Genomic DNA, 12,668 nt, shown 5'->3' with positions numbered 1-12,668 from the left:
ATCACTCCAACTAAATAAACCTATTAACCCCTAAACCGCCAGCCCCCCACATCACAATAACCTAAATTAAACTATTAAACCCTAACCCTAACATAACCCTAACACCCCCTAACTTTAACATAATTAAAGAAGAGCTAAATTAAACTGTATCGAATTAACCCGCCGGCATTCGCACCTTGCGGATAGAACTTCGTTACATGAATGTACTAAAAACCAAGCCGTAAAATTTCGCGTCTATTGTGTCTCAAAGACATTCGGATTATTGATAACTTTGAAGCTTTGTTCGGCGCGAAAGAGCAAAATTACGAAGCAGTCTGCGACCTGATTGGTTTAGTTCTTTACCCACGTGACGATCTAGGTGTCATAATCGTCAGACAAGCGGCAACGTCTGGCTGCTGACATGTATAAGAATGTGCATTTTCCCAGAAATCTTAGAATATTGTTTATTTACTTTTTGGTATTCACTTTGACAAGATGGCTTGCTCCGAAGATTCAGCTACTTCTAAGAAGATTGCAACCCTAAATTCTCTCATCAACAGAATGTTGTACTTGTTGATCTAGTACTCGAATATTATGACAATATTTATGGTAGTCGAGTCAAGCAAACCCCTGGCGCTCGTAAGAAGATAATTTGGAAAAAATTAGTGACGCAGTGAGTGCTCAAGGACCAACTAAAAAAGATATTGACTCCTGCAAAAAAAGGTTCAACGATATAAAGCATCAAACTAAATCCAAAATTGCCAAAGAAAAGCAATATGCTCGAGGTACTGGAGGCGGACAACCTTATGTCGCAGATTTGACTGACTTTGAAAGAAAAGTTTTACAGAGGCTTGGCACGGAGGTCATTGAGGGCATAACCGATGACTGTGATAGCGATATTCAAGGTAATTATAAATAAGTCTCTAAATTAATATTTATATTGTTTAATTGTCTGCTACAAAAATGTGTCTCTTACGTTCATGTTTTATAAAATTGGATTCTGTTAACGGAATCTTCATTGTACAATTTTTGGTTTACTGTTCCTTTAAAATTGATTTATTAATTTGATTACTTCTCTCTGTATCTATTTTTTTAAAGTTCCAGTGAACCAAAAATAATGCATTCATGATGGAGCATGAAAAACATTTTCAAGTTTCTAATATACTCCATTTTATTTTCTATTGCTTAATGTATTTTTAAAAATAAGGCCTAGATGGAACATGGAAATCACTTTTTTTGAAGTTAAATGAAACCCAAATGTTTGATTTTGAAAGGGCATGCAATTCTAATTAACTGTATTTTTTATTTTTATTATCTAATTTGCTTTATTTTCTATATATTCTTTGTTGAATAACATATATTGATATGCTCAGTAGCTGCTGATTGTTGGCTTCACATAGATGTCTCTTGTCATTGTCTCACCCATGTCTATTGCTATTTCTTCAACAAAGGATAACTAACGAATGAAGCAAATTAGATAATAGTAGTAAATTGTAATTATTTTTTTTTAATTGTATTCTCTATTGGAATCATTAAAGAAAGATGTGTTTAGTGACCTTTTACTTAGTGCATTTTAAATCAAGATACAAATCCAAGGTATAAAATTTTATAATAGGAGTACATTTAACTTTTAATTAGCATTGCAAAAATTGCACCCAAAGTTTTAATTTTATTGAATGTATTAATTGAAATCTGTATTTACTAATTCATAGGTGGTTCTGTTCGAGCATCAACCTCTGCATCTGTCCATACCCCATCTACCTCTTCATCACAGCTACCACGTCCTTCAACATCTCAGCATTTGAACGTAAGACAACAACCACAACATGGGCAATATATACGTTCAACTACTAATACCAGCCACAGCCTATCTGCAGATACTATTCCAGATGTAAGGAGCAGTACACCAGATACAGCTGTTGGAAGAAGCTCTGGTATGTATCTTTAAACCACTTATATATACACCTTCAAAATATTTTATTATAAATTAGATATTAATCTTTATTTTTAATTTTTACAGCAGATCTTGGACTTCTCTTCAGAGCCATGGTGACCGATTCTGCACCACTTTTCGATTGTAAGTTACTTTTGTAAAGTAAATATAGGATTATAAGACAAATAATTTTGGTACAAACTAACTTTAAAATGTAAAACTTTGATTGGTATTCAAACTGTAATACTGTGAGATTGATGGATTTTATATGCAAACAGTTTTACTATGTAAAATCACAATTATTGATTAGGAAGGCATTTCATCTTATTGTTTAAATCCAACATGACAGTATAAATTTCTCTTGTATAGTAACCCCTCTAACCATTAATGTAGGAATACATTTTGATCTGCCCCATTTTTTTAGAAATTAATGCAAAATTTCTTCTTTATTTTTTTTTATAGATATCGCTGAGGAGGATGATTCTTCAAGAGAGGTCATTCTGAATCTTGTTCCAGTTCCAGCACCAGAGGTTAGATCTCCAGAAAGTTGAAGCCTGACTCCTGACCTAACACAGATGGCACAAGATCAGGATTTGGATATTCATGAGCCTGTAATAAACCCCCGTAGTGATGATGAAAATTCAAATTCACCACCTGATCATGTAGTACAAGCACAGGCAATTGAATTTCCCAATAGCTTCTATTGCACCCAGTAGCGGAGAGACACAGGACTCAACAGAGTAAATTAAATACCTGTTTATTGTTGTATGCTGCAAAGGTTTAAACACACCATCATTGACAGTTAAATCCAACAGGAAAAGGCTGTAGCAGCATATGACAGGCAGCAGGAGAGAAAAAAGTGCAGGGTCAGACGCGTTTCCTCATGTTAATGCATGATAATCTTCAGTGACCATGCTTACTACCCACAATGCACTGCCTTATAAACCTGAGAACTGGTCACTCCCAGCAATTAAATTTCCAATCAAGGTAAAAGTTTACCTATAAGGCAGGGTAATGGGGGCAAGGCTTAAAGGGGACTTGAATTGTCAAAAAGGAACATCAATATAAATAAATTATATATATATTTTATCCATATATATAAAATGAAAAAAGACATTTATATTGATAAAAAACTGAAAAAATAAAGATAAAAATAAAGATAAAAAATGATAATTTTTGAAAAAAAAATATATATACATAAATTTTAAATAAGCTATATAAAAAATATATAATTAAATTAACAAAGTCCCACTAGCAAAAAGCATATAGATGTAGTGAAAAAACTACTTAAAAATAAGTGAGTTAAAAAATATATACTAATGATCTACGTATAACTTAACATCCCAATCAAAATTTAAACCTGCTGGCACCCTGGTGTCCAACTGAAAAATCCAATACACTTCTCTTTTACTGAGAACAATGCCTCTATTGCCACCTCTTGGGTGTCTGGGAATCAGTTGGATAGTCTGAAATGTCAGCAGTGAACTGTCAGAATTATGTTGTTTTTTGAAGTGCAGAGAAATGGGTGTAGTAGACTCCGGATCTTCAATTGATCGTAAATGCTCAAGAAAGCGATCCTTTACAGCACGCGTCGTTTGACCTACGTACTGTTTCAAACACCCCCTGCAGGTCAAAAGGTATATGACATAGCAAGAATTGCACGTCATATGTTCACAAATCTCAAAATTCTTGTTATTCTTGGTAGATACAAAATTAGTGCCAAAAGAAGCATAAGCACATGACTTACACCTTCTACTACCACACTTGAAAAATCCAGGTTTAATAGAGAGCCAATTACTTTGTGACTGTTGCCGTGGCAACATAGAAGGGGATAATATGTTCCCTAATGTTTGTGCCTTACGAGACACAAAACAAACTCCCTCTTTGACAATTTCTGCCAAACTATCATCCGTGGTCAGTATTGGAAGTGCTTTCCTAATAATGTTGCAAATCCTATCATATTCTAAACTGTAGGAAGTGATAAATTTAAGTTTGTTAAATTTATTAACTTCTTGTGATCTCTTGGGCAAAAAAAGATCCTTTCTGTCCAAAAGATCAACTTCTTTCTTTGTTTCATCCAAGGCTGTGCGTGGATACCCTCTCTGGACTAATCTCTCAGTCAAGTCACTGGAATGTCTTTGATAACTCTTAAGACTAGTACAATTTTGTTTAACCCTAATGTACTGACTTTTAGGGATAGAATTGATGGTATGTTTGGGATGACACGATTTGGCATTTAAAATGGTGTTCCCAGCAATAGGTTTATGGAACAATTCAACATCAATGCAAGATTTCTGAACGTTAGAATGTAATTCAACATCCAAAAACGGAATTGAGTGTTTACTGCTTTCCATGGTAAATTTTAGATTTAAAGAATTGTTCTGTAAATAAGCTAAAAATGGTTCAAGGAGGTCTGTTGGACCCTTCCAAATCAACAAAATATTGTCGATGTAGCAACCAAAAAAATGTATATATTCTCTGAAGGGGTTCACATCTCCATAGACGTGGGACAGCTCCCACCAACCCAAGTACAGGTTGGCATAGGAGGGGGCAAACTTGGCCCCCATCGCTGTCCCATGCCTCTGGAGATAGTAATCCCCCTCAAAAAGAAAATAATTGTGGGTCAACAGATAATCAACAGAAACCTCAATGAACCGCTTAATAGCATCATCATAAGTAGAAAATGTACCCAAAAAGAATTTAATGGCCAAACCGCCTTTGAAAGGAGGGATACAATTATATAAAGAGACCACGTCAATTGTAACAAAGGTAAATTCTTCTTGCCATACTAAACTTTCAACCTGTGTGATAACATCAGACGTGTCTCGAATATAACTCATAAGGCTCAAGACCAAAGGCTGTAAATACCCATCTATCAATTTAGAAAGAGGCTCATTCAATGAGCCTATTCCTGCCACTATGGGTCTGCCAGGTGGACAGGTGGCATGTTTGTGGACTTTTGGCAAATAATGAAAAATTGCGGAAACTGGGTGCTCAGTATATAAGAAATCAAAATTGGCTTGTTTGATAACACCAACATGCATAGCCTGCTCCAAAAGGGTCTTTAAAGATGATTTATAAAAGAACACAGGATTATTTTTGAGTTTCTCATATACTGCAACATCCAATAATTGTCTATATGCCTCATTTAGGTAATCCTGTCGATTTAGGACCACCACTTTTCCACCTTTGTCAGAGTTACGTATGACAAGTTCCTTATTGCTCTTAAGTTCTTGAAGAGATAAAAATTGTGTTTTTGACAGATTATCTCTACGGTTTGGTTGTTTCAGTTCAACTGAACTCAATTTCTTCAATTCCTGCTCAACAGTTTTTTGGAAGACTTCAAAGAATTGGATCTAGATTTAACTGAATAGAATTTTTATTTACCCTTCATTTTAGTTATATCCTGGGTTCCCCCAATAGGATAAGGGTGTAATGCCAAGTTTTCTCTATCCAATTCCATGAGATCCAAAATGGAGCATTCGTCAGAAAAATCAAAACCACATCTTATGGGAGTTGGTTGATCCCTACCTTGTACACTCAAAGCTGTGTCAGTAACTCCCAAGAAATGTTTCTTGAGAACCAGCAATCTCACAAACTTATTTAAATCAATAACTGTATCAAAGAGATTAAAGTGTGTGGTAGGGGAAAAACCAAGACCTAGAGACAAAACCTCAATCTGTGCCTTAGACAAATGAAAAGAAGAAAGATTAATAACATTATTGTCCTTCATGCATATTTCTGAAACTGTGTGACTCTCCTCCTCTGTGGATACCGCCTGGGCTTGGGTGTTAAGTCCTGACTTTGATTTCCTTGATTGTCCTCGTCCCCCTCTCCGTACTTTTTTTGACGTACAGTGGACTTCTGTGGGCCCCTCTCATTTTTTGACTGTGAAATATTTGAAGCATTATTGGTATTAAGTACAAAAGATGTTGAGCCCTTAATAGCAGGGGAAGTGGCAACTGATGTCTCTATGTCAGAGGAGTCATAGTCATATTCGGTGTCAGTTTCTGCAAATCTCACTTTCCTATAGTCTGAACTTTGACCTTTGTAAGAACTCCTATACCTCCTTCTTATATTAGTCACAGTCCATTTGTAAACTTTATTCATTTCGTAATCCTGTTTGTCTCTCATAATTTTTTGTTTCTTAAAATTCCAAAGGTTAGTTTTGAAATCATTAATGACTTTCTGCAATTTAGTGTCATATTTTGCAAAATCTGGATTATCACTAAGAGGACGTAAATATGACTGCAATTTCTGCTTCTCATCATACAATTCTTGACGTAACAATCTTTTATATTCAATTAGTAGATCAATGAGTGCTAAAGAGCACTCTGTGAGAATGTTGTTCCATTTCTCAATAAAACCCTGATCAGATACTGGGAAAGAAGGAAATTTCCTAATTCGAAGGCCACAGGGTATATGCTGTGCCTTTTTATACATCTGGAAGCTCTTTATGTCCAATTCAATCCTAGTATAATTTTTCAATAAATTATCCATTTTTAAAAAAAGGCTATCCAGATTAGTATTAGCCTCCTGTTCCATAGTGTCTGAATTAAAGAGATCTTCAGTATCACTAACATCCTCAGCAAATTGCTGTAAAACAAATCCCCCTGCTGCCATGTCAAATTTAGCTGTGCCTTAATATACAAGTTACTTGCTCTGTTATAATATAAACAAATCGTCCCTTCCTTAGGGTGTGCTACTACTTGTAACTAACACAAGTGTATCAAATGTCTTTAAGTAGTGCAAAAAGAGTAAACAGTGTCCGTAATATAATATTGGCTCAATGCCCAAATATATGCCTCTTCAGGGTGTAGTACGGTAGTACGGCTTAAATGCACATACAAATAGACATGTGTCAAACCACAGAAATGTCCGTGCTGCATACCCTCAAGATGATGGATCAATGAAGCAAATACAACCAGGGTAGCGCTCAAACTCCGACTGTGTAGACGATCTAAGTCACGTGGTGCTCTTCACGTAGTCCACACACCCCCTTTGACATTACTGTGACGTATCCGGATTCACTCAGCTGCTCCGGTGCAAAGGAAAAGAGCACTCCATCTGCGCTCAGTAATACAAATATCCCAATAGCTTCTATTGCACCCAGTAGCGGAGAGACACAGGACTCAACAGAGTAAATTAAATACCTGTTTATTGTTGTATACTGCAAAGGTTGAAACACACCATCATTGACAGTTAAATCCAACAGGAAAAGGCTGTAGCAGCATATGACAGGCAGCAGGAGAGAAAAAAGTGCAGGGTCAGACGCGTTTCCTCATGTTAATGCATGATAATCTTCAGTGACCATGCCTACTACCCACAATGCACTGCCTTATAAACCTGAGAACTGGTCACTCCCAGCAATTAAATTTCCAATCAAGGTAAACGTTTACCTATAAGGCAGGGTAATGGGGGCAAGGCTTAAAGGGGACTTGAATAGTCAAAAAGGAACATCAATGTAAATAAATTATGTATATATTTTATCCATATATATAAAATGAAAAAAGAAATTTATATTGATAAAAAACTGAAAAAATAAATATAAAAATAAAGATAAAAAATGATAATTTTTGAAAAAAAAATATATATATACATAAATTTTAAATAAGCTATATAAAAAAATATAATTAAAAAAACTATATAAAAAAAATATAATTAAATTAACAAAGTCCCACTAGCAAAAAGCATATAGATGTAGTGAAAAAACTACTTAAAACTAAGTGAGTTAAAAAATATATACTAATGATCTACGTATAACTTAACATCCCAATCAAAATTTAAACCTGCTGGCACCCTGGTGTCCAACTCCTCTCTCCTGCTGCCTGTCATATGCTGCTACAGCCTTTTCCTGTTGGATTTAACTGTCAATGATGGTGTGTTTAACCTTTGCAGTATACAACAATAAACAGGTATTTAATTTACTCTGTTGAGTCCTGTGTCTCTCTGCTACTGGGTGCAATAGAAGCTATTGGGACATTTGTATTACTGAGCGCAGATGGAGCGCTCTTTTCCTTTGCACCGGAGCAGCTGAGTGAATCCGGATACGTCGCAGTAACGTCAAAGGGGGTGTGTGGACTACGTGAAGAGCACCACGTGACTTAGATCGTCTACACAGTCGGAGTTTGAGCGCTACCCTGGTTGTATTTGCACAGGCAATTGAACCTTTGGAACAACAACAAGCTGAACCTATTGTCCAATAGCAGGCACCTTTGGAAGATGCTGCTCTAAATGAGATGTTAAATCTTGCCAGAGGATATAGAGCAGACAGTAGACAGGTTCAGGATATTTTGTCTGGACATTTAGAAAGGTTTGACACTTACAACCAGCAACGGTTGGAACTGGACTGTGAAATCTTTAACTGGCAAAGAGAAATGGACAGGAAAAGGAATCAACATATAAACAGGGCCTTGACAATAGCTGAAAACAACATGCAAATGGCTCAAAATACTATGCAAACTTTGTTAGAATTTATTAGAGATAGACATCAGAGCCAAGAGTCGCCAGATTCAAAAAGACCACGGTTAAATTAGTGCATTTTTATGGACAAGTTATTATTATTGTTTTTTTGTTGATCAAGAATATATTTTAATTGTTATTTGTACATAGTTTTATTAAAGTAACTCCAATCCCACAAAAGACATCGCAATCTGTGAAGGCAAACAGATAGACTCCAATAGTGCAATATTGTATGTAAAAAAACAGCACTTTATTGACAAACACTTTAGCCAGAATACTCACAATATGCGAGATAAAAACATGCACAAAAAGGTATCTTTGTGTAGCGATATAGCCCGGTGATTGTGTGGTCAAAGGAAGCTTGGGAGAAAAGCAGCAGATTTTCCGGTCGGCGTGTGACGTCAACACCCGACAAACAGCTGATCGATGTTTTCCCTTAGTCCCAATACACACAGGCTTGCCGAGCTTGCAGAGCTTGTTGCCTCAACGCGTTTCTCGCCCCCTACTGGGCGCTTTCTCAAGAGGAATAGTGATCTACCGGACTGTCTCTTCCTTGTTAATTTATATCCAGTGCAACAGCACCATCTATTAATACTGAAAGATGGTGTCTGGAGAATTCTTTTTGAAAACGCAGTTGCAGCTGCTTGAAAAACACTGCTTGTCCTGCAGCTGATACACAGTAACTCCAATCCCACAAAAGACAGCGCAATCTTTGTAAATCCACTAATTTGAGGTGAGACGACAAGTTAGTCGTTAGTTCTGCTGGACAAGCAGTGTTTTTCAAGCAGCTGCAACTGCGTTTTCAAAAAGAATTCTCCAGACACCATCTTTCAGTATTAATAGATGGTGCTGTTGCACTGGATATAAATTAACAAGGAAGAGACAGTCCGGTAGATCACTATTCCTCTTGAGAAAGCGCCCAGTAGGGGGCGAGAAACGCGTTGAGGCAACAAGTATTAGTAAGACTGTTCTCAATTTGAGTTTATAACCTGTTTTGGACTTTTATTATTTTGGACTATTCGCTACCGATATAACACCTTTATTAAGTAATATTTAGATCCATATTTATTGCCATTTTTTGTGCTATTTTAGTGCTGTGTCCATTCTATTGCTATATATATCTTTAGTTAATATCTCCCATACACATATTCATATATTTGCTGAGTGACTGTTGCGCTGATTGTTTTTGGTGGTTTGTGTGCTAATAGTTTTATTAAAGTTTATCCTGATTTGATTTAATTTTCTTATTCTGTTTGAAATTTAGTTTAAATCATTTAAAGGTTTAAAATTAATTGTTCACACAGACAAATCTAAGTGAAACAACTGTAAAATTTATTACATCCAAAATATTAACAAATATGAAATAAAAAGGCATTATAAAAAAAAGATATGAGAGTCCTCCCGGCCACTACAGTATTTTTTCGGTTTTGAAATTCAACATTTTAACATACCAAAATATGACAATTTTAGTGGCATCAAAGTTCAAACAAAAATTAAAAAAAAAAAAAAAAAATAGAAATAAAATGCAATCATTGCTTATCTGTTTTCCACTACATAACTGTTGTAGAGATTTTGAACCTGTGTATTTAAATTCTTTATAGTATCCATTATTTGTTTAATATCCTCACAAACAGAGGATTCAACTTGTGATACAACTGGTACCCTGGAATCTAGAGAAGGAACAAAAAATTAGAAAAAAATTAAGGATTGTTAGACCTTTTTTATAATAAAAATAGATTGTTAGTAAGCAGGTAACAAAATTGTATTACCATTTATGTTAGAGGCGGTATTTTCCATAGATGTACTTGTCTGTGTAGATTTAGAAACCATAGATATGTCCAAGTCATGATCAATATCAGAAATATTGGTTGAGTTTTTCTCACTACTTGCATCTGTAAAATATATTTATAAATCGAGGTATATATTTTTGTATTGATTTGACTATAAGCTATAATAATATAGTAAATCTAAAAATAAATAAACAATTACCTAGTTGAATTGAGGGTGAAGTTAATGACATCCTTTCAGGAGCATTTTTTTCTTCATTGTCACTATCTATGAAAGATTATTAAGGAATTCAATATAAAAAATTTGAAGTAGAAAAATTCTAATGGTACAAAATATAAGAAAAATACCTTCTGTAGAAGATATTTGTAATCTTGTGAACCTTGTTTTCTTCTTTTTCAACACTCTTTTATTGGTTTCTGTAAATAACACAAAAAGCTAATCATGATTAAATGTATCAGTTGTATAACTATAGATATTTAAACCATGGGGGGTAGTTATCAAGCCGTCTACTTTTCTGCCTTCGCCGGCCCAATACGCCCACCTAAGCTCGCCTACCTTCGCCGCCGCGGACCTTGAATACGTTCGCCTAAGTTATCAAATAAAGCTGTCAAAAAGCCGCGGGGCGATGAGACTGTGAGAGTTATCACTCATCCGATCTCGCTGCTCTTCGGCTTTTTCCCAGCTTTATTGCTAGCCTGTCACTAAGCACTCACACTAAACTACACTGTTCTATCCCTATACCGGCGCCCCCAGAGCCTCCCGCAACTCAATAAAGTTACTAACCCCTAAACCGCCGCTCCTAGACCCTGCCGCAACTCTTATAAATGTATTAACCCCTAAACCGCCGCTCCTAGACCCTGCCGCAACTCTTATAAATGTATTAACCCCTAAACCGCCGCTCCCGGACACCGCTGCCACCTACAGTATACCTAGTAACCCCTATCCTGCCCCCCTATACCGTCGCCCTCTATAACAAAATTATTAACCCCTATCCTGCTGATCCCGCACCTCGCCGCAACTAAATAAATAGTTTAACCCCTAAACCGCCGCTCCCTGAACCCGCCGCAACCTATATTAAACCTATTAACCCCTATCCTGCCCCCCTACACCGTCGTCACCTATAATAAATTTATTAACCCCTATCCTGCCCCCCACTACACCGCCACCACTGTAATAAAATTATTAACCCCCAAACCTAAGTCTAACCCTAACGCCCCCCTAACTTAAATATTAATTAAATAAATCTAAATAATATTTCTATTATGAACTAAATTAATCCTATTTAAAACTAAATACTTACCTTTAACCCCTTTATGACAACTGACGTACCAGGTACGTCCTGCAAAAACTAGCAGTTAGTGACAATGGACGTACCTGGTACGTCAGTTGTTTAAGAGAGTGCTGGAAGCGATCCTGCTTGCTTCCAGCAGCTCTCAGGGTATTGCAGTGATGCCTCGATATGGAGGCATCCTGCAATACCTTTTAACAAGCCTCCGATGCAGAGAGAGCCACTCTGTGGCCCTCTCTGCACCGGTATCAATGGTGCAGAGTGTTCCGGGGGGAAGCAAAGAGCCGGCAGTGTGCGGGCGCGTGCACGTGGGGCGCGCTTGCATATTAGCCACTGACACCAATGAAAAAAAAAAAGTTCAAAACATAAAAAAAAAAAATATATATATTAAAGGATCTGGGGGGGGTTTGGGGGTATTGAGGGGGGGGCTGCTACACTACAGAAAAGTTTATAAATATTTTTGGGGGCAAAATTTATAAATATTTTTGGGGGCAAATTGGGTACTGGCAGACAGCTGCCAGTACCCAAGATGGCGGCAATTAAGTAGCAGGGAGGGTTATAGAGCTGTTTGGTGGGGGATCAGGGAGGTTGGGGGCTAAGGCAGGGCTCCATTACAGCAGAATACATTTTTAAAAAAAATAAAATAAAAAAAACTCCTTTTATTTAGTACTGGCAGACTTTCTGCCAGTACTTAAGATGGCGGGGACAATTGTGGGGTGGGGGAGGGAAGAGAGCTGTTTGGGAGGGATCAGGGGGTGGGATGTGTCAGGTGGGAGGCTGATCTCTACACTAAAGCTAAAATTAACCCTGCCAGCGCCCTACAAGCTACCTAATTAACTCCTTCACTGCTGGGCATAATTCATGTGTTGTGCGCAGCAGCATTTAGCGGCCTTCTAATTAACAAAAAGCAACGCCAAAGCCATATATGTCTGCTATTTCTGAACAAAGGGGATCCCAGAGAAGCTTTTACAACCATTTGTGCCATAATTGCACAAACTGTTTGTAAATAATTTCAGTGAGAAACCTAAAATTGTGAAAAATTTAAAGGTTTTTTTTATTTGCTCGCATTTGGCGGTGAAATGGTGGCATGAAATATACCAAAATTGGCCTAGATCAATACTTGGAGTTGTCTACTACACTAAACTAAAGCTAAAATTAACCCTACAAGCTCCCTACATGCTCCCTAATTAACCCCTTCACTGCTGGGCATAAAACACG

Source organism: Bombina bombina, chromosome 3 (assembly GCF_027579735.1).
Source record: "Bombina bombina isolate aBomBom1 chromosome 3, aBomBom1.pri, whole genome shotgun sequence".
In the NCBI taxonomy this organism is placed as follows: domain Eukaryota; kingdom Metazoa; phylum Chordata; class Amphibia; order Anura; family Bombinatoridae; genus Bombina; species Bombina bombina.
Note: the sequence above shows the minus strand (reverse complement) of the source record.